This window comes from Canis lupus, chromosome 7 (assembly GCF_011100685.1).
Source record: "Canis lupus familiaris isolate Mischka breed German Shepherd chromosome 7, alternate assembly UU_Cfam_GSD_1.0, whole genome shotgun sequence".
NCBI lineage: Eukaryota > Metazoa > Chordata > Mammalia > Carnivora > Canidae > Canis > Canis lupus.
This window is the reverse complement of record NC_049228.1, coordinates 40569625-40593282: the sequence shown is the minus strand read 5'-3', so window position 1 is coordinate 40593282 and position 23658 is coordinate 40569625. Positions and strand designations below refer to the sequence as shown.

Sequence of the window (23658 nt, the reverse complement as noted above, 5' to 3'; positions counted from 1 at the left end):
GTGGGATGAGGAAGCCATTAAGTTCCAGCTCTGTAAAGAAGACTTGTCTCTTCTCCTTCATTTATTTGTGTGTTCATTCATTCATTCATTCATTCAATAAATCAATCATTTGTTTATACCACCACAGATTCATGTATATTTATTTTGTACTTTGGGTGATAATCCAATGCTACCTTATTTACTTCATTGCTCAAAATGTTTCAGTTTTGACATTGGAGGATCTTTCAGATTAGCTCCTGTGTCCCTTTGAATTGCCCTCATCCTTTTGCTTTTTCTGAGCACTTCTGGACTTTCTGGCACTACAAGATACTCTAGGTTGTCTTGTCATCTCCTGCCCCAGCTCTAGAATCAGCCACTCCTCCAAGGATTCCTGGTCTTTTTCTGAGGAAAATAGCATTTAGAAACTGAGATCTGGGTGCTGGGTATGTTCCTCATTACTGGGGGGAAATTATGCATTTTTAAGTACAAAACAGGGAATCTGTCATCTTGAGTGTACTTTATGAGTGGAAAATTACTGAAAAGATAAATTTGTTATAACTCTTGTTATTGATAGCCTCTCCTCCCAAACCAGCAGGTATGGTTTCTGTAACCATTGTCCCAAGGCTGACTTGCTAGTGATGGAGGATTAAATCCTTAGAATCATCAACTTTGACCCTCAGAGAAAAGGTAGCAAGTCCACTCAGTTACACTTTTGTGGAGGGTAGTGTTATCTGGAAGACTTCTTTCACTTTCCCTACACACAAATAGGGATAGTTCTAATCTCCAATGGCACAAGATGATCCTCTTTGGTATTAGAAAATTTTCCAAGATGATTGCTGGTTCTAAGTGTAGACTCCTCCATATTCATGAACATACAGATCTTTTTGTTCAAAAACTGAGCCAAATGAGGGACATCTGGGTGGCTCAGTCAGTTAAGTGTCTAACTCTTGGTTTTGGCTCGGGTCGTGATCTCAGGGTTGTGAGATCAAGCCCCATATCAGGATCCATGCTCACCTTAGAGTCTGCTTAAGACTCTCCTTCTCCCTCTGCCCCTCCCCCCCACATGCACATGCATGCACATGCTCTTTCTCTCTCTCAAATAAATAAATAAATCTTAAAAAAAAAAAAACAAACCAAAAACTGGGCCAAGTGAGAACTGAATCATAGCTCTTTAGTGCCCTGCATTCCAGACTCATGACAACCCACATATATGTGTTGGAAGATGTGGAACAAATACTGGATTTGCAGCCTAAGGCCTGGCTGTGGGTTTGCTCTGCCACTTGCAAGTCATACAGGTTAAAGTAAATCCCCTTTGCTACTTTGATATTTATTTATTTTTTAATTAACAAAACAATTTTTTTCCTACATTAAAAATTTTTTTAACTTTTAGAAGAATTGCAATAATAATGCAACAAATACCAGTGTGTTCTTTACCTAGATTCATCAATTGTCAATATTTTGATTTTCTTATTTTTTTTCTGAGGGATGGCCAAGACAACACTGTTTTCAGGATATGTAAGAAGCTTGTGTCCACAGGTGGGCTTGTCCACATGTACTATGCTGTGGGATGGAGCCAGCCGTGAGGAGAGAAGGAGGACCCTGCAGGCTTGGGGCCAGTGACCAGAAGCTTACCTTCCTTACACTGCTATGTTCTGTAGGGAATCCTAAGGATCCAAGAATTTTCCATTTGAACCTAGACTACCAGGTCAAAATAAAGCTTTATTTGTCAAGGCAGGAGGATAAAGTTTATTTTATTAGTTTACTAGATTGAGCTGTAACTTTTAAACCTCCAGAAGTATACTGTGAAGGGCTCCATTTGTACCATAGTCCTAGGCCAGATGTGGGCAGGGGGTGGGGAGACGACACTTAACACTTATTAGAAGGGGAAGAGGCATAATGCTTTCCACTGATTTCACTTATATGTAGTGTGAGGATTAGAATGAGTCACCCCAAGATGTGCCAATTTGATGTGCAGATTATTTCTGCACATCAAATTGGCACTGAAAACAGTTAAGGCCCAACAGACTCAGAAAGAAATTTTGACCTCCCACCTTTTACTGCCTAAAAGAATTTGGACAGAGGATCTGCTCCAGGAAGGGAGCTCTCACCATAGATAACTACAGTATAATATGAACTAGGGGTGGCCAACAGAAAGAACTTATCAATGTCTGTTGTGAGAATTCCTCACTGTGTTCCATTGTTGCTGTATGGCCCAGCAGACATTTGTTTACTGAACATTTACATTTTTCCATCTTCCTATGCATTGCTTTCCTTCCCTCTGGTCCCAGACTCTTAGTTCTTAGTTCAGAATGACATAAATACCTCATTTCCCCAACATCTTTGGAGTCTCATGTTTATGTGGATTCCCGAATACAGATGTAATTAAATTTTAAATTTTATTTTCTCCTGTTAATCTGTATCATGTCAGTTTAATTCTTAGACCAGTCAGAAGAGTTTTGAACGGTAGGTAAGAATTTTCCTCTCCAAGAGTGGAAAACAACTTTTTTTTTTTTAATTACTACTTCACCTCCATTGGCTAAAATATTTTGAAAAAATATCAGCAAAATAAAAATTGTTTTAAACTAATTTTTAGTTCAGTTTTTTTTCAAACCTGGCAATTCATTGGAAGTCTTTATATTAAAAAAATTTTAAATGTAGATACCTATGTTGTACCCCTAAAAGTAGTATAACATTATGTATCAACTATACTCAAATTGAATGAATGAATAAATAAACAAATAAAATAAAAAATAAAATTTAGATACTTGTAGGGGTTGAAGACAGGCTACCCCAAGGTGAGCAACTCTAGCATGAAGGCAATTGAGGCCCTGTGGGCTCAAGAGAAACTTTTGTCCCTCCCTTAACCACACAGAAGAATCTAATTTGGGGATCTTTCCCAGAATAAAGGTTATTAGCAGAGATGAATTTTATCTGAGTGGCCCATCTGTATGGCAGGGCAAACATCTAATTACCAAACACCTGCTCTTCTCTGCCCTGTGAACTACATTCCTTCCCTCTGAAGTCCCAGGCCCCTGCCCCCTTCTCCTTAGTTTTCAATGACATATAGACCTCATTTTGCCCAACAGCCTTGGAATTTCCAGGTCTCTGTGGGTTCCTTACATACAAACTTAAATTTGATCTCCTCCTGTTAATCTGTCTCATGTCAACTGGACCTTTGGTCCAGCAAGAAGGACCATGAAGGGGAGAGGAATTATTGCTCTCTCACAGTACCAAAATAAGATCACCCATCCACTAGTAAACAACATTAAACTATGCCTTTGGCTTCCAAATTTCATCTGTGACTACCCATTTTTAGCTGGAACTGCACATCACAGAAACCTCAACAGAGAGAAAGCTTTAGAGAAGTGTAAATTTAAACTCTGGCTTAATTGCTTTTCATCAATTGGCACCCCAGGCATCTGTTTTAATCTGACTCAGCTTATTTTAAGGGGTGTGAATTCAAAGCCTTGGGATGCTGGCAGGCAGTGTGGAGTAAAGAAAGTGAGCTGTGAGAAAAATCAACTGCCAGAATGCAACAAAAGTTTAATTATTTTTACTGAACTATTGGATATGTGTGCCACATAATATAAATGCGGGAAGTTGGAGATTATATTCTAAATTCAAATTTGCAAAAAACAAGTCGGAATGTAGATGTAATTAAACTATTAATTTTTCTTTCATTGTTCATTATGTTTAAATTGGAAACTGGAAACCTGACGTCTTCTCTTCTGCATCAAGAAATCTGTACCAGAATTGACATTTCATAGTGTATATGCAATGTGGAATTCAATTTTATCACAATCTTTAGTGTTATTATTTTATTGCTTTATGAGTTTACAAGCACTCCTGATCAGAGGTAGAAAGTTTGCACAGGGGTTCTTGTATTTAGGAGAGCTGCTGCTGGGGTACATACAGTTCTGGCATTCCCCCCACTGCCATATTTGTTGTTTGGTGTGATATCGACAATGATTATAGACACTGAGAAAGGCCAACTTAACCATGCTGGTTTATTTTCAGATATTCATTTTCCACGTTCACTTTTCGGTTCCACGACTCGGGATTATGCAGTGCAATCCACACTTTTATTTCTTGAAACTGATTTCAACGACTAGAATCCCTAATTTGGGCCAATTCCTAATGAGCACTTCTCGGAGAAATGGCTAGTGCTTCAATGGATTGTATCACCCAGTGAAAGGGCCATGTATTCAATCTAATCTCTGGTTGGGAGCCGAGGCCAGACTGCTCCTCGGATGACAGGAGCAAGTTATTTTTTTCTATTCCCTTTGATGCCTTGTGACAAGCAAGACTCTTAAGCTTCATGATTCTTATCACTTCATGGTGCTCAGGGCATGAGCACCATGCTCTGCCTCTTACTCTCCGGTAATGAGCTGATCTCTTTGATCTTAGGTACATGTGTAGTTCATGGTTTTAATTACTGAGTTTAAGATGTGTTCTATAACTTTTTAGTGCAGACTGATTTCTAGTAAATGATGTAATGAGGGATTTAAGTTCCCTATTATTGCAAAACATTGCCAACTTGAGCTTAAATTTCTCTTTTCTTTCTTTCTTTCTTTCTTTCTTTCTTTCTTTCTTTCTTTCTTTCTTTCTTTCTTTCTTTCTTTCTTTCTTTCTTTCTTTCTTTCTTTCTTTCTTTCTTCTTCTTCTTCTTCTTTCTTTCTTTCTTTCTTTCTGTCTTTCTTTCTTTCTTGTTTCCTTCTTTTTGAGGGAGAGAGAGACAGAGAGAGTAAGCATGAGGGGTAGGGGGCAGAGGGAGAGGAGAATCCTAAGCAGGGTCCACATCCAGTGGGAACATGAAATGAGGCTCAATATCATGATCCTGAGATCATGATCTGAGCTGAAATCAAGACTGAGCCACCCAGGTTCTCCTGAGCTTAAATTTCTAGTGAGTCAGTGTTAGTGGTGAACACTACAGGGACATATCTACATTCTGTTTACTAAATTTGTCTAGACTATATTCAACTTTTCATGACTTAGGGAAGACCACAAATTCTTCCCTTCTCTGCATGAATGACTTTATAATGTGACTTTGTAGCTCTTCTCATAAAGAGGAAATCTCTTTCTGTATGTCATGAATATAGTCTGGCCTTGTGACTTGTTTTGGCCAATAGAAGGGGCAGGAGCACTGCTGTGCAAGTTCTGGGTGTTTTTCTCAAGAGGCTTTGCATGCATCTGCCTTCAATGTTAGGCAGACAATAACTGCCATGTGACCAAGCCTGGACTAGCTTGCAGAGGATAAAAGACCATGGGAGAGGACTCCATTATCCCAGCCATGCAAGTGAGGCCATCACAAAGCAGGCAGCCCAAAGCCATTCTTCTGCTAACAACAGAAACACATAAAAGAGTCCTGACAAATCAGGCCAGCACTGCCTAGGTGGTAAGAACCGTGTAGCTGAATCCAACTCATGCTGCCAAACTGCAGAACAGTAAGATAAATGACTGGCTGTTGACTTAAGCCATTAAGTTTTAGGGTGGTTTGTTACATAGAATTAGTACCTGATATGATTTACTCAGTATACTGTTGACACCATGACCAAAGTCTCATCTTAATTCTTAATGATACTGAAATGAATATAGTTACTCCAAGTGGTATTGTTTATACTTATAATCTTATAAGTTGCCATAGAAAAATGTCATGGATTAATTAAAATTTTCATAGACTTAGCCTTTCAGTTCTAAGCGATATTTTCTACTTCCTGAAGATCAGCCAATGCTTGATTCTCTTTAGGAAACAATATATTTTTTGCCCTTAATAAGACATTCTTTTACAGATTTGCCCTCTATGAAAGTGTTTGTGCTTGGAAAACCTTCTATTAAACACATAGCTGAATTTTCTAGTGGTAACATTTAATTTAGGAACATGAAAAAGAAACTCCATTTAAAGTTCAGTTCTGGGGATCCCTGAGTGGCTCAGGAGTTTAGCGCCCGCCTTCGGCGCAGGGTGTGATCCTGGAGTCCCAGGACTGAGTCCTGCATTGGGCTCCCTGCAGGGAGCCTGCTTCTCCTTCTGCCTGTGTCTCTGCCTCTCTCTCTCTCTCTCTGTCTCTCATGAATAAATAAATAAAATCTTAAAAAAAGTTCTGTTCTGTTTTTTAGTTCATTAAGTTCTTTAGCATGCATCTTTCTTGAGCCTGCTATAATTCTTACTATAATTAATTTCATAATAGTATCTTTATTTGTATTTAATTGACAAAGGGACACCTTATTTGCATACTTATTTAGAACTATTTTTTACTTTTCACAAAGAAAGTATCTCTTTTTTCTTGAAACTATAAGTTTTCTTTCTATCTTGTTTTCCCACTTTTGGTAGAGATGTGGGTAAAAGTCACTCTTTTCTTAAATCTACTATAAATAAAATATTTGGGTATTTGAGAGAACACATGGCAGCTTGTCATCTCGCTTCAGATTCAAGGAGATGACAGGGGGGCAGCCCCGGTGGCACAGTGGTTTAACGCTGCCTGCAGCCCGGGCCGTGATCCTGGGGACCCGAGATCAAGTCCCATGTTGGGCTCTCTGTGTGGAGCCTGCTTTTCCCTCTGCCTGTGCCTCTGCTTCTCTCTGTATACGTCTCTCATGCATAAATAAATAAAATCTTAAAAAAAAAAAAAAAGAGATGACAGGGGCTGGTGGAGACTATAGTCAGGTGGAGAATATACACATTGCATTTGAAAGGAGCCAGATATTCAACCACAGTATCATTACCAAGTCTGAAGATCTGACATAATCTGATTTTCTAAATTTTTAAGAGAAGCTCCAAATACAGATTTCTATGTGAAATATCCTGATTTCCTAACTTCAACTAATTTAAGCTATCCTTTAAAGACCATGTGAGTCAACAATGTGTACCAAATGAACATGTGTGCAGCAAGCTTTTTATACTTCCCCTAGGGTCAACACATAGTACTGAGCAAAGTGCTCTAAACACAGACCAGATAACTGAATGCACGAGTAGATGACGGAAGAGTATTCTTCAAAGGGGCACAAAATAGAGAAGGACAATGCTTTCACTACCCTGCCCTTGCTTCTGCTTCAGGATGTGGTGGAGTAAGTTGGGGAAGAAAAGAGGAGACAGGAGTGGCAGGAGGCCAATGAGGAGGCTTTCTGAAGGAGACTTGGTCTCAAGAAGAAAGAAAAGAAGCTCCCTGTCCTGTAGCTCCTTGTGCTAAATATGGTAAGCCACTCTTCTCTTTCACAGAGAAGCTCTTTCTTATGGAGCTTGATAGTTATGAACTCCTTCCGTGGTAAGCCCTCTTGCATCCTCTTTTGGTTATGGAACAGCTTATGGTTGGGAAAAAAGTCAGTTACACCAAAGAGATGAAGAATAATAAACTATTTTTCAAAGCAGATCTCTGCTTAGTGATCTTCTCCCTTTCCATCCATCCAGTGACTTCTGAATACAAGGCTCTTGTGAGCCCATGAAGATACTTCTTAGGTTCAGGGAGTTGGGGGATTTCTTAAACTGGTCTCCTCATCTAATTCTTGGCAATCAGATGGAGTTCCTACCTTGAAGAACTCCAGAATTTAAAAAGAAGGGGGGGAATATCACCATATGTGTTGAGCAAGAGCTATAATGGGGTCATTGTTGGCTTGTAGAAGTTAATGATTTCTTAAGAAGAAATAAGAGGAAATTGACTCTCCTGTATTGGGGTGAGTCATACCACCAAGTATATTGATTTTATAAAGATCACAAAACGTATCTAGTAAAAAAATCTCCCATTTCAGAGTAGAAAGTAGAGTCAAGAAAATATTTGAACTGGTTAATGAGATAAATCTGTAATTGGAACATACAGAATCTAGAACTTCTCAGACTCAAGTTCTTTAATTTCCAAGTTTTCCTGGAAGGAAAAGGACTGAGTGTGTGGAGGCTGTGTGCTTGTCAAGGCTTAGGGGTAGCGTGCTAGGGCAGGCAGGCTGTGGACAGATCATCACAGTTACCTGTAGGGCTGGGACTAGCTCGACCTTGGTGCTTTCATGCAGATGTCCAGGGATAGAGATGGGAATACACATGGTACCATTGACTTGGAAAATCTTGATGCTCTGAAACTGGTGTCAGAGTTGTGGTAAGGAGAGTCCCATGAGGTCAGGATGAAGAAATTTTAAAAGTGGAAGTTCAAAGAATCTTATCCCCAAGAGCATTCTCTGAAATTTAAGAAGGGAAGTAAGGTTGTGTGAGTCAGTCAGATCCTCAGATGATCAAGCTACTGTCTTCAGCAGATTCTTGTTATTTATTTATCTGATGTCTTGAGTACCACACACGCTTTCCATTAGTTCTTTGATTTCCCTTTAGACGAACTCACCTGAAGCACGAGCTCAGTGGGGAGAGGGTAGCCTCTCATTTTAAAAGCCCAAGGAAGAAGACTCTTCATCCCCCATTGTCTGAGCTACCTTCGGGTGGCCTTGCAACCTGGGTTCAGCCAGTCAGACATCTTCCTTGAAACTTTGCTGGTGGCACAGGGCTGTGGAGCCAAGACCATGGATGGGGCAGTGTGTGGGTCATGTTTCTATAGCAGGACACTTGCCGTGGCTCCTAACACTCGGGCTTCCAGCTCCCATTTGTTCCCACTCATTTTTAAGTCTTGTTTTCCCATTTTCTGAGTCCTTGGTATACTTTCAGTAAAGCATCCCCCTTTTGAAAAGAGAGCCAGAGTTGTTCTGTTGCTAAACCAAGAGTCCTGACTGAAATACTGTCTGAAAAAAAAAAATGAAATACTGTCTGAAGACTGGATGAGCATAGATGAATGCACCCAGGATCCTATGTATGTGCCTGGATTTGGACACCCAGGATGGAGAATATAGTGGTAGCAACACAAATAAGATTCACTGGAGACCTCCTGTGAGTTGCTTTTAAAATGTCTAAAAGAGACATTACTTCCCATCATAAAAATGGTAGCAATGATCCAATATTAAATCTGCCATTGATGATATGCCTTCTTTGCAACAGGCATTTCTTAGAAGATCTTGTTCAGGCTTCCAATAACCCTACTAGACAGGGTGTTTGCTCCCACTTGCAGGTAAGATGCCGGAGCCTAGGAGAGGATGACAAGTTCCCAAGGTCAGACAACATGCATGATGATCAGCACTCGTGCCCAGCCCAAATCTTGTTTTTTGTTCTGTTGTGTCACCTGTCTTCCAAAAAACAGAATGGGATAAAGACTATTCCTAAATATGCCCTGAGAACCAATGTTGTTATTCTGGAGTCTGCACTGATCTTTCCTATCCATGTATCAAGCAGATATTCTCACACCTTCATCTCATTTTTAGATCTTACAGGTTTGTAACTTACTCATGGGTGCCAAGCAGGATCACCAGCTCCGAAGCACAGAGGACATGCTGCTCTTGTTCCAAACATATCCTCTTTTTTTGTTGTACTAGATAGTTCTTTGTGCTTTGTATCAGTCAGGGTTCTCCAGAGTAAAGAGGTTTATTATGAGGGATATTTTCATTCAAATATGGGAGCATAACCCATACTACATACTACTTTGTATGGAGAAGTGCCACAGTCTACCATCTGCAAGCTGGGGACCCAGGGAAGCCCCTGGTGGAGTTCTAGTCCAAATTCACAGGTCTGAGAACCACAGGAGCCAATGGTGTGAGTCCAGGTCCAAGTCCGAGGCCTAAGAACCCGGAGTGAGGGTGTGCCTCCTCAAGCCCTTTCTTCACTCTCTTGTTTTGTTCTGTCCTCAGCAAAGTGGACGGTGCCTGCCCACATTGGTGAGGGCTACCTTCTCTACCCAGCCTACAGATTCCAATGCTGATGTCTTCAGAGATACCATCTAAACACGCTTGGAGTTAATGTTGTCCCAGCTATCTGGGCACCCCTGAGCCCAGTCATGTTGACATGTAAAATTCACCATCACATGTCTCGATTTCACCCCAGGTACTTTCATCAGATTTTCCTTCCTTCAATTTTTTTTTCCATCTTGCCTGCCAATGATATGGGTCACATTGTTCCTCTTTTTTAGGATTTATTTTCCCCTGCTTTTAATTCAGAATTGCATGTCTTGTCTCTTTGCCTAAACATGTTTCTGAAAACATTTCAAGGATTTTCATTTTTCCTGCAATCCAGGAAGCTAATGATGGTATATGGTGGGAAGTGGGCTGAAGGGGAGGGAAGGAGAGAGTCTGTGCTGTTTGGGGAAACAAGGACTCAGAGAAATCTGGCAGAAAAGAAAAAAAGAGGCAAGTCTGCTTTAGGAATAGTTGCAGTGAACTATCCTGTAAAGACAGATTCATATTTGACTCAATTATTGGTATTTCTTGATATGAAAGCCTGATTTCATACCTATTTGAAATTTCTAGGACTGAAGATTGAATTGATATGATTTTAAGGCTGAGTGAGTATAAAAGAATTCACATTTGGGGGGAGAATATTCACATTCGAATTGCCTAGGAAAGTCAAGTTGTTGGTTTTTTTTTTTTTTCCTTTTAAATTGATGTGAAGTTAATTTTAAAACTGTATTGGGATGTCTGGGTGGCTCAGTGGATGAGCATCTGCCTTTGGCCCAGGTTGTGATCCTGGGGTCCCAGGATCAAGTCCCACGTCGGGCTCCCTGCATGGAGCCTGCTTTTCCCTCTGCCTGTGTCTCTGCCTCTCTCTCTCTGTGTCTCTCATGAATAAATAAGTAAAATATTTTTAAAAAACTGTATTAAGAATTATTATTTTTTTTTTAGGAGTGGGAAGTAAAGGGTGCAGAGTGAGGAAGGGAATCCATTAGCCAAGAACTCACTGGCTTGAGGGTGGTTTTCCACATAATTAAATTAATGTGGTATGATGTAGTCTGCATGCCCCACTGTCGTGATAGGAACAGAAGTCTGCCATGGGTGCAGGGGGTGGTTGTAGGAGCTTACTCTCACAGCTGGTTTTCTTAGTGCAATCAGAAGTGTCTACACTGCATGGTTATGTTTAATTTATTCTTTTACACAGGCCTCCTGAGGTGGGTGATAGAAATATGCATGACACTCAAGATTCAAATATCAAGATTTAAATCATACTGGAAGGTCCTGCCCACCGGGTGTTCAAGTGGCTGAAAGTTCAGTTTTTGGTCTTCCTGTGACCAAAGCAAAGAGCTGTTGCTGAGTCTTGTTTTGGCATGGTGACTCATAATTACTGACAGGGACATTGGGTTTGCCCTTAGTGGCAGCATCCACGGCTCCTCCCACGACTTGCCCAGTTGAGGTCCTCTGTTACCACCAAACCCAAGGACCGTGGCAGCATGTCCCCCAGGGGCTCTGCTCCGCTAATTTGTGTCCTGTCCTGGGCTCCTGCTCACTGTGTGCAGCAGCTGACTCGGCACTACTGGCCCTTGGGGACTCGTGGGCAGCTCCTACTCACCAAGGTTCCTGTAGCCTGTGTCCCCTCAGTGGCCTGGCTGTCCTAGCTGATGATCCCTGGGGCTGTGCTGGTTTCACCTCAGGCTGCAAGAAGCATAGTCGTGGGTGAGGGGACGGAGAGAACTGGAAGGGTAGCTCAGCCAGGCCAGCCCTGCTCCCTGATGGTCTGGATCTGGGTCATGAGCAGATCATGGACGGGATAGCCTCAGAACCTAGCTAGCATCCTCATGGGGCACTTCTGAGTCACTGGTCACCTCGCTGACCCCTGGTAAATATTTCTCTTTTTTCTTGCAGCAGTGGCTGAGGACTCCAGGGAGGAGGTACACAGGTGTCCTGATTGGCACCTGGAGACCCTGACGACTGAGTCAAGATCAAGACACAAGTGCAAGACATTGCTCACTTACTGTAGCTCCCTCTGGGGTTCTCTCCATGCTTGGGCTGCTTGGCTGAGGGTATCTTTCTTCACTGTGAAGCAGGCAATGGAGGGATCCTGAGGAGGAAAGTGTTCTCAAAGGCGAAGGAAGATAAGGTATGTTGAGGGCCCACCATGCCTAATGCACTGAACTACATTACTCTTTGGAGAGGAAGTCCCTAGAAGAGAAGAGCTGGGAACTTGGACCCTCCTGGCCTTCCTAGGTCTTCCTAGAGGCTCTGCTGGAGGAAATGAGAGAATCAGGAGTAATAAGAAACAATGAGGCTCTTACAGCCCAGTTCTGAAACTTCAATTCCCAGGGCTTCAGCCTCTCGGCCCAGACAGAGAAGAGGCACAGTAGCAGCAGGCTCTGAAAGAAACCAGCACCCTTCCCGCATGCCGAGGCGTGGTCGCTGTCTGTGCCACTGCTGGGCAGGGCTCTGCTGGGCCCTGAACCTCCACCTCGCTCAGCTCCAGCAAAGACAGATGCACTGCCCCAAAAGTCACCTGCTACTTCCTGTCCCTGATAGCCACTTCAGACCTGAGCATAAGCCACATCCAGAAACACTGGATCCTCTGGAAGAAAGACAAGGTTAGACAGAAGGCTGCAACCAACAGCACTTTCCCCAGCCACTTGCTGCGTGCCTCCCTTGATGGCCCAAGAGAGTCTCAGCAGGACCTGGGCTGTAAAGGACATCCCTACAAGCCTCACCTCACAGGTGAGCCCCTCCCTTGAAGCCTCTACCTGACAGCAGTACTTACCCTAGCTCTCTATGGGCTCCTGGTCCTTGGCTAGGAAGAGTGAGTTAGATACCTGAGCTGCAGAGGTTACTGAAAGTACAGAGACATGGGTCAGTCCCTGAGATAGTGAACTGGGGAGAAATGCTGGCCAGGTGGCTAAAAGGTAGATAGTGTCAGGGGATCCAGCACTGGGAGAGGCACAGGGTCTGGCAAGGCTGGTTCGCTTGGTGCCTGATACACCTGGAAATGGGCAGTGCAGGTGAGGTCAGCCAGGAGCAATGCTTATGGTCTGGCATGACCAAGATGGATCTAAGCTGGGAAACTTTCTCTCTCTCAAGTTCAGAGAAAACTAATCACATGATTGGAAATTTTCACCAACGGCATTGCTCATTATCATTTCCTCCAAAGATCTAGACCATGAACGTATCTTTCTATCATATTGGGCTCATGTCCCAGAAAAGATACGTCACTCCCAGTAACTCACGGTGCAACCCAGATAAGAAATGAAACTTTGACTTCAAACAAAGCTTTGTGTTCTCTGATATGTCTTGAAACTATATTATTACATCTAAAGGCAGCAATGCATCCTGCTGGCCAAAGTGGTTTAGACGAAGATTCACAGTCTGAACAAGAAGGAGTCTTGGACACAAGAGTCAAATGCAACATCAAGGAAGAAAACGGGATAAAATTATGTGAATAGATATCAATTGTCATCAAGGCAGGGTTTTAGTGTACATTTAATGCAGTGTTTCTTTTTTGTGTTCTGAAATGTGTCATAAAACATTGTCTTAAATCTATGGCATGTGTATCGATTCTGGAGCCAGACTTCTGGGTTCAAAATTAGACTTCATCACTCGCTAGCTGTGTGACCTTGACTAGTTTGCTTATCCTCTCTGTGTCTAATTCCCTCGTATGCAAACAATACTGCATACAATCAATCAACATACATCCAGCTCTTAGAACAGTACAGGGCACAAGGTAAGAGCTATGTTAAGGATTAGCTATTATTATCATTAGGAATGACAATTTTTCATCATTGTTTCCAAAGGTAGTGTTGGGGGAACAATGAGACTTCCCTGAGACAGTAGCACTGAACTGGAATATGAAGTAGGTGTTAGCCAGGGATGGGGACGGAGCGGCAGGGTGGTCGGTGGCAGAAGCTATTATCTCAGGAAGTACAGCATGGGCTCAGAGCCAGAGAAGGCAAGAAATGTAGAACGCAGCACATTCAAATTCCTATTTTGAGATATTTCTTGAGTTCTGTGTTTTGAATGTTAAGCCAGGAGAATTCCAGTATCTTTAGCATATGGTACCTGCACAATAATCTTTGACTAAATGAACCAGCCCATAAGTGGGGACTCAACACAGCAGCCTTGGTTACGGTTGGCACCGATGTCCTTCCTGCACAGCAGAGCACTGGTGCCAGCCAAGGGCCAGCTCTGTGGGGCACACAAGGGGTCTCCTCATCCTAGCACCACGGAAGTGGGTCTGGCCGGCTCCTTGCCCAGAAATGTGCAGTCAGGACCAGCACCCCACGCGTCATGGGACCGCTGTCCTCTACTCCTTGGCTGTCGGTGCTCCAGACTATCCTGCTGTCTCTCCCTCCTGGCACAGTGCCTGGCAGGGAGCTCATGCTGCATACATGCTAGCGGAATGACTGACAAATGTGAAATTCCCGTCTTCCCAAGGGTAGCCAGAAGGTGCCTTACACCTGGAAAATTTAGTGATTTGGCTACTGGCTGGCTAGCCTGAGTGAATGACTAAGCTCCTGTGGGCCTTGGTGTACTTTTTAAGAGTAATGTGTGTGCAACAGAGCATGGCTCTGGGCCCATGCCTCCTCCGCCTGCTACTGGCTAGGCCACTTCAGGTACGTTGTTCAACCTCCTTGTGCCTTGGTTTCTGTATCTGTGAAATGGGAAAAATAGTAATAATACCTCTCAAATGGAGATTAAATTCATCGATGCGTGCAAAGTGATGGAAACAGTAGCCGGCACATGGTCGGTGCTCAATATTACCTATGTTGTTAGTTTTGCTAATTAGTCCAAACTAGCCCAAACCTGGCTGTGCATCTGAGTTACTCAGGGGACTTAACTGTACATAAAGGAACTGAGTGGCCAGGAAACTAAGCAGCGTCCCCATCACTACAGCAAGACCCGGACTCAGAGGGGCTTGAGGAGGGTGAGTATCAGCTATGAATGTGCTTCTGTGTGAGGCAGGACCCTGTCCTCCTCACTTGGGCTGTGTGCTCACCTCAGGAGCCTGATCCCCCTGCAGCTGGGACAGCTCCAGGGAAGAATGTGCTGGGCTGGGAGGGTGATGGGAGCACCAGCCGTCCTCTGCAGAGACATCACAGGAGGGACACACTACCGTCTGTGCTACGTGCTCAGATCTCCTCATGCCCCACTGCTTCACTATTGTCTTCTCTGATTCACATGTGCCTTCCTGCCAGCTCAGTCCTGGCACCTGGCTGCTCTCTAGCTTTAGCTCTCTGTCCATGGTGATTGCACCTCCCAGGAAACTGGTATCCTGCTCAGCCTCTGGACCATCTTCATGGGCACCCAGTATAGAAAAAGAAAAAAGGAAGAGGAAATTGGTGGCCATTCTGAAGTTTTGTGATGCTTGGTCTCTGGTCCTGATGCACCAGCAGACAGGAGAGGGGTTCAGGATGGCATCAGGACCTCTCTGGAATAAACCCTTGTTCCCACCTGTCCTGCTCTGTCCTCCTCTTTCCAGCCCCATTGTCCCTTTTCAGCAAATACTCCACACATGAATTTGGGATTCCCGGCTCTGTTTCCAGATCCAAAAACCCACAGCTTCTCTTGCTATTGCTTCCCCATCTTTCCCCACAGCCCTGCCTCGCGTACACAACTCACATGAACATACACAGGAGGTAAGGACAGAGGACATTTCCTATCATATTCTTGCTGAAAACCATAAAACCGTCCGGGTCTTCCATGGAACATATTGCTACATGTAAAATGATTCAGATGCCCAAGAGCTGTTTGAGCAGATATATACTGGCTTCTTGAATTTGATAGCAGCTTTTTAAGAAGAGATGTGTCTCCATTTCTATGTCAGTCATTACTGCTGTTCCTTCTGAGCTGGCTGACTGTGGCATGCCATGACCAGGAAGGGGACAAGGGAGGCTGTTAGAAAACTAAAGAGGCCTTGTCTGTGCAACCTTGCTTAAATTTCAAATATGGCAACAACAGTAAACATAACTAGCATGGCCATCATCGTCAGAGCTAACACTTAGGAGCACTTGCTCAATGCCATGTGTTGGTTCAGAATTTTCTTCCCACAGAATTCCTCTAAGTTAGATGACATTATCAACCCCATTTCAGGACATCTTCAAAGTCAAAGCAAATTGCTGCCACTTGCACCCCTTTGTCAGTGAAGAAGAGACACAATACTTGGCAGATTTCTTTGAATTTTGGAAGCAACATATTCCTCATTTAAGTGTATCATTCTTACCCAATCGCCAAGTAGCCCACAAGGCAGTCAGTTTTGAGCCAGGCCCAGGGCAAGAGAAGGATCTGCAAGCTTCAATTGCCACAGAAACTGCTCGGCCATTTGAAAAATGGGATACAGCAGGTCTTGTGTTTCCCTAAGTGACTATAGCCAGTATGGGTGTTGCCTGAGGCCTCTGAGGAGCCAGGACAAGAGAATAAGGGGATGGGCTCCTAGGATTTTAGAGAAAAAGCATCCAGTTTACCACTGGATCTTACTGGAAATTGAATGCTCAATCATGGCACATCCAGGGACGAAGCAATCTTAAGTGCTCATCGTGAGCAGTCTCCTGTGACCACAAGGCTGTTCATGCACAGCAGTGTCCCTCCTCGGGGATTGTGCTGGCAGACAGGAGTTGTATGAGTGGGTAGCTTGACTTTTGCTGCCTGTCCTCTTCTCCTGTAGTCCACACCTATGGCCTCATGTAGAACTCCGTTCAACCATTTACCTGAAGAAGAGGAACTAGGAGAAGAGGATCCAGGGCATGTTTCACAGGTGTTTTTGTACAGTGTGCTGGAATTAATGGGAGTGGGTCTGCTGCAGCAAGGCAGCCCCAACCAGGATCATTCCTCAAAGCAGGTGATGAAGGAAACCCTCCAGGGACAGGACTTCGAGTGTCATCTCCTCCATCAATCTGACTTGAACCAATTAATTCTGATTAATCCATGCATTCTGTGGAGGCTCACGGTGCATGCCTCCCCAAGCCCAGAAGTCCAGCCTTCCCCAGGGAGACAGAATCAGCCCTGGTGCCCCAGACTGCAACAGTTTCCAGAGCAGAAGCATTCAGACCATCGGTGAGAGGCAGCCTGAGTTCTCGGCACCAGCATGCAGCATGCAGCGAAGCAGCCCAACCGACTCCATGAAGGTGAAGGAAGGCCAATGTCATACAAGTGAACAGTTAGGCAAACAAGATGACTTCAGATGATGGGACGTTCTGTGAGAGAAGCTCATTTGTCAGCAGGTAAAATGAGTCAGCCAGCAAAAGCAATCACTGATTTAAGTATTTGGTACATTCCAGATGTTGTTCTAAGCCACTCACATGCATTAACTCATTTAATCCTCACAAGATCTTGGGGTGCACATTTATGCTCAGCTTACAATAAGGAGATGGAGGCATAGAGAGGTTGAGTAGGCTACCGATGACAGGTAGAGGGGCAGATTCCCACCAGCTTCCCCCTGCAAGCTGCCTTCTGATCCCAGGTTGTTCTTGACCTTCCTGATCAGTATTCTAAAAGCCATTCCCAATGGGAATAAATTCCTATTTCTATGGGACGCCTGGGTAGCTCAGCGGTTGTGCACCTGCCTTTGGCTCAGGTCGTGATCTCGGGATCGAGTCCCACGTCGGGCTTCCTGCATGGAGCCTGCTTCTCCCTCTGTCTGTGTCTCTGCCTCTCTTTCTCAGTCTGTCTCTCATGAATAAAAGGATAAATCTTTTTAAAAAAATTCCTATTTCTATTTAAGGCCATATAACTTGGTCCATGTTCCTGATTCCAAAAGAAGCTTGTTGATACTTTATAAATAAAAGAGCAAGTCCCACTTTCAGTATATTTAAGCCTTTTGGAGAGCAAGTGTCTTCTCTTTTCCAAATTGGTGTGGGGACCTTTCTTTCCATCCAGGTACAGAGGAGCAAAAGGATTTTGTGCCAAGAAATATTCCAGGTGCCTTGTTAACCTGATGTTGAAGCGAAGTGGCAGGGCTGGGTATTGAAAATGGATGCTGATTCAGCGAGACCACTTGATTCTGGCAGGAAGCAGGGACTTTTCAGTAAGACTCCCTTGGTACATGCTTGCTTTCAGATTCATCTCATTGGAGTCTGTCAGCTGCTGAACTGTGAGCAGATTTATAGCTCAGACATTGTTTCATCAATAGGCACCTGTAAAACCTGCCCTTCCCTTTGGAGATCTTATTTGTCCCATTGTTGCCATTCCTCAGAAGACAGGCTTACCTGTAAGGCAGGCCATGCTCATATAGATTGGCAGGCAGGCATGGGTGACCACAGAGCTCCCCGTGGCCTCAAGTAATAGAGGATCACACTCTTGTCACTGTTAAAAGGGGCTTAGGTAGATACTAAGGAGCCTCTGGGCACTGACCAGGGAGCTAGTCTTGCCTGGAAATCTTAAAAGAATAGACCAAGGCACAGATTTTTTTTTTCTTCTGCCTGGAACTGCCAAAGAGAAGAAACCAGAGACTTGCACAGAGTTGTTCATTTTCTAATATTTTTTATTTGCTGTCATCTGAGAACTTTCTCAGCAGACCGCTAACCACTACTTCTTCCTTTTGCGTGTACTTCCCTTGTTCCATTTTTACCCCTCCCACCACATGTAAAGTAGCTCTGGCCTTGCTCAGGGGCAGAAGAAATGACAGTTGTGGAAGCAGATCACATTAATTATTCACTGATAAGGAAGAGAGGAGAGATTGATTTCAGAGTGGCATGTGTAGATAAATCCATTCAATTTCCTCCAATCCAAGGAAGGGAGAGGAGACTTACAGCTATGAGGAGGAGACAGTTTGTGAATAAGATTTCACGTATGGAAAGGTCAGTCTCAGGAGGAAACAAAGGTGAAAGGGGTCTTTGAGAGGCCACTGTGATATCAGTTATAATTCTTGACATGCATGTCTCTCTCTCTCTCTTTTTTTTTTTTTTATCAGTGAGGCACTGTTTTTGTTTGCATATTAACAATAAGACCATCAAGACATCCTGCTTTGGGGCAGCCCGGGTGGCTCAGCGGTTTAGGGCTGCCTTCAGTCCAGGGCAAGATCCTGGATTGAGTCCCCACATTGGGCTCCCTGCATGGGGCCTGCTTCTCCCTCTGCTTGTGTCTCTGTCTCTGTCTTTCTCTCTCTGTCTCTCATGAATAAATAAATAAAATCTTTTTTAAAAAAAGACATTATGCTTTGGAGAACACAATTGGAGAAGTGGCTTGTCTCCCACATTCACACAAATATTTCCTCTCTTGAGACGAAGTCTGGATTTCATGTTTAAAGAAATTTAGAGAAGTCTCAGGAGATGTCCTATGACACACAACCCGCAAGTAGAAGACAGCATCTTAGTAAAGAATATATCTTCATAATCTATGAGAAGACTTTGGCATTTTAAAATACCACAAACAGAAGTATAAGACACATCATGAATAACTATATCACAAATAACATAGTAAGAATTAGTATCCCTAGTTCATAAAGTACTCATACAACTCATTAAAAAAAGACTATTCCATGTCTTCTGTCCATTTCTTGACTAGATTTTTTTGGTTTTCTGAGTGTTGAGTTTGATAAGTCCTTTTTTTAAATATATTTTTTTATTGGAGCTCAATTTGCCAACATATAATATAACACCCAGTGCTCATCCCGTCAAGTGCCCCCCTCAGTGTCTGATACCCAGTCACCCCATCCGCCCACTCATCTCCCCTTACACTACCCCTTGTTTGTTTCCCAGAGTTAGGTTTGATAAGTTCTTTAGAGATTTTTGGATACCAGTCTTTTATCTGATAAGTCATTTGCAAATATTTTATCTCATTCCATAGGTCGCCTTTAGTTTGGCCGACTGTTTCCTTTGCTGTGCAAAAGCTTTTTATCCTGATGACATCCTAATAGTTAATTTTTGCTTCTGTTTCCCTTGCCTTTGGAGATGTTTCTAGAAGAAGTTGCTGTGGCCAAGGCAAAGAAGATGCTATCTGTGTTCTCCTTTAGGATTTTGATGGATTCCTGTCTCATATTTAGGTCTTTCACCCATTTTGAGTTTATTTTTTGTGTATGGTGTAAGAAAATGGTCCAGTTTCATTCTCCAGACATTACCCCAAAGAAGACATACAAATGTTTGACAGACACATGAAAAAAGCTAACATCATTTGATATTAGGGAAATACAAATCAAAACCACGATGAGGTCCCACCTCATACCTGTCAGAATGGCTAAAATTAACAACTCAGGAAACAACAGATGTTGGTGAGGATGCAGAAAAAGGGGGAACCCTCCTACACTGTTGATGGGAAGGCAAACTGGCGCAGCCACTGTGGAAAGCAGAATGGAGGTTCCTCAAAAAGTTAAAAATAGAGCTACCCTACAATACTACTAGGTAGTTATCTAAAGGATACAAACACAGTGATTCGAAAGGGCACATACACCCCAATGTTTATAGCAGCAATGTCCACAATACCAAAATAGTTCTGCCTATCACCCATAAAGTAAGTCAGAGGAATAAAACCATAAAGATAATAGCATAAGTCAATAACATAAAAAAGGAGAGAAAAAATTAGAATCAAGTAACAAAGACCAAAGTCAGTTCTTTGACAAAACTGAGAAATTTAGCTAAACAGATCAAAAAGAAAAAGAGCAAACACATTAGCAAAACCAGGAATGAAGGACAGTTATTACTATATCAGAAAATATTGTGTAAATTTTTATGCTAATAAAATTGATAACTAAGTGAAGTGAACAAATTCCCTGAAAAATATAACCTGCCAAATTGACACAAAAAGAGAAAAAAGTGTGAATAATCCTCTATCAATTAAGAGCTTAAATTTCTTATCAAAAAACTTTCCTGTGAAGAAAAATCCAGGTCCAAACAGCCTTGCTGGTATATTCTATCAAATGTCCAGAGGGAAAAATTTCAATTATACACAAAATCTTTCAGAAAATTGAGGACTATTACCAAAGAGGACTTATAATAATTTAAAAATGAAATAAAACTCCATTTATATTGGTATACAGTATAAAGCAATTAGGAATAAATTTAATATAAAATGTACAAAATAGAACTACAGAAATGGGAAGTTGTATGAAGTTCATGGATTGGAAGACAGTGTTAAGATGGTGGTTCTCTTCAAATTCATCCACAGATTCAATGCAATCCCAATCGAAATTCTAATAGACTTTTAAAAATAAATTTTAAAAATCAACGTAAAGGGTGCATGGGTGGCTCAGTTGGTTAAGTGCCTTTGGCTAAGGTCATGATCTCCAGGTCCTGGAATCAAGCCCTGCATTGGGTTCCCTGCTCAGCAAGAAGTCTGCATCTCCCTCTCCCTCTGTCCCTCCCCTCTACCTGTGGTCCCTCTCTCAAATAAATAAATAAAAACTTTTAAAAAATCAATGTAAAAGTTCATATGGAAAGGCAAAAACCCTAGATTAGTTAAAACAATTTTGAAAAAAGAAACCAACAAAGTTGATGAATTTATACTAATTGATCTCAAGACGCAACACAAACCAACAGTAAACAAGAAAGTGTGATTTGGAGCATAAAGATTGATGTGTAAGATCATCTACTGATAACCCAGAAGTAGATGTACATTGATAATGGCTAATTGATTGTTGACAAAGGTTACAAAGTAATTCTATGAGGAAAAGGTAGTGTTTTGTTTTATCTTGTTTTTGTTTTGTTTTTTAAGGAAGTGGTGGTAAAACACCTGGATGTCTATATAGGAAAAAATTAACATCAACTCTCACCTCATGCCATATGCAAAAATTAACTTTATATGTACCACATATTTAAATATAAGAGCTAAAAACTTACATTTCTAAAAGAGAATGTAGACAAAGAACTTTATAATATTCAGTTAGGCAAATAGGTTTTTAAAAGGCTATAAAAACCTGAACTGTAAGAGAAAAAGAGGATAAATAATTTCCATGAAATTATAAGTTTTTGATCTTTGAAAGTCACAATGAATAGAACATAAAGGTAGGTCACAAATTAGAAGGAAATATTTTCTAAACATGTATCTGACACAGGGATACATTCCCAAATATGTAAATAACTCCAGTAATTGGATAAGAGATGAACAACTCAGATTAAAAAGAGGCAAAAGAATGCTTACTCAGCAAATGGTGCTGGAGTAAGTGGATATTCTCAGGAAAAAAAGAGAACATTTCCCCCATATTACACACACACACCAAAAAATTCACTTTGAATGGTGCATAGACCCGAATGTACATGTGAAAATGATAAAACTTCTAGGGAAAAACAGAACATAATCTTTTGACCTTGGGTATACTTTCCTAAATAGGAAACAAAACTGACTCATAAAATTAAGAAGTTGATAAACTGCACTTTATCAAAACTAAAAACTTGTGCTCTTCAAAAAATATCATTAAGAAAATGAATGGCAGGCTACAGACATAGAGAAGATATTTGCAACATGTAAATCAGACCAGAATAAAAAACTAAAGACTAAACTCTTGCGATTCAATAATAAAAAGACAAATAGCCCAATAAAGAAGTGAGAGTGTGGGCAGACCCTTCACAAAAGAAGATTTGCAGAGAGCCAGTAAGGATTTGAGAAGAGAATAAACATCTTGGATTACCAGAGAAATTAAAACCACAGTGAGATCACCCTACACTACAGCACACACTCTTTGCAATGGCTAAAATTAAAGTCTGCAAATGCCAAGTGTTGACAATGGTGTGGAAATACTATAGCTATTAGTCAGTGTTCACGGGGACATGAAATGGTGCAGATATTTTAAAAAAGAATATCAAACCTCTTAAAATGTTAGGTATAAATCTACTCTGTGTTTCAGCAATTATACTCCCAAGTATTTACAGAGGAGAAGTGGAGACACAAACATCTGTATGTGAATTTTCATGGTAGTTTTATTTATTTTTTAAGATTTTATTTATTTATTAGAGAGAGAGAAGGCTTTAGTTGGGGGAGGGGCAGTAGGAGAGGGAGAAGCAGGCTCCCCACTGAGCAGGAAGCCCAACGTGGGACTTCATCCGGGAACTCTGGGATCATGACCTGAGGGGAAGGCAGATGCTTTACTGATTGAGCCACTCAGGTGCTCCAGTAGTTTTATTTTTAATAATGATAAATGAAATGATCCAAATGTCAATTTACAGATAAATGGATAATGTGGTATATCCATACAATGGAATATTATTTACTAATAAAAAGGAACGTTTTGTGGTTATTTGAAACAGTGTGAATGAATCTCTCAAAAATTCTTCTGCTTAGGGAGTGAAGCTAGGCACAAAAGAGTATATACTGTATGGTCCTATTTACATAAAAATTTAGAAAATACACTCTAATCCATAGTGACAGAAAGCATCCTGTGATGGCATGAGATGGTGTGGAGGGAAAGAGGTGTTCTTTAGGGCAGGAGAACAATGGAGTGTGATGGAGATATTTGGGATCTTGATTGTGATGGTGGTTTTGTGGATGTATACATCTGTCAAAACATCAAATTGTATACTTTAGATATATGTGATTTATTGTGTATAAATTATTCTTCAAGATATTTGTAAATAAATAAATATAATGTAAATAAAAGAAATTATAGTCACGTCTTAAATCTCGATGCCTCAAATGTTATCTTCTTGACCAACTGGAAGCATGACTTCCGCTTAGATATTCTCCCAATTATTCCTTAGACTCTCCATGACTGTTCACAGATACTGTTTGTCCTCAGCTTGAGGACCTGGATAAGGAGTCCTGGAAGGGGGGTCTATACCCCCTCTCTGGTTCTGTGTACCAGAGAACCCATGCTGTCCCCATCTCTTGCTGGCATCACAGCTCCACAGCTGACATGCCCTCCTGCAGAGTGACTCTTACCAGTCCCGGGATACTGCCTTAGCCTTTTGTCACCACTCTTTCGGGTGGGCTTCCCATAGCTAGTACCCCGTGGCATCCTCCTCTCCCCCTATATGGCTCTATTCTTCCTGGAGCCCAAAGTTG

At 42.0% G+C, this 23658-nt stretch overlaps 2 long non-coding RNA genes across 3 annotated transcripts; one reads left to right on the top strand and one right to left on the bottom strand.

The window, feature by feature from the left end:
* Nucleotides 1-8892: 8892 nt before the first annotated feature.
* Nucleotides 8893-12064, bottom strand: LOC119872682. Its single transcript, XR_005361680.1, has 3 exons — nt 11733-12064; nt 11330-11412; nt 8893-9023 (listed from the first exon to the last, which is right to left on the bottom strand). It is a non-coding gene; the product is annotated as an uncharacterized LOC119872682 (long non-coding RNA).
* On the top strand, nt 11144-13341 carry LOC119872681. Of its 2 annotated transcripts, none has more exons than XR_005361679.1 (2): nt 11144-11333; nt 11623-13341. It is a non-coding gene; the product is annotated as an uncharacterized LOC119872681 (long non-coding RNA). The 2 variants fall into 2 exon arrangements; XR_005361678.1 differs by having other exon boundaries at nt 11144-11433.
* Nucleotides 13342-23658: the final 10317 nt, after the last annotated feature.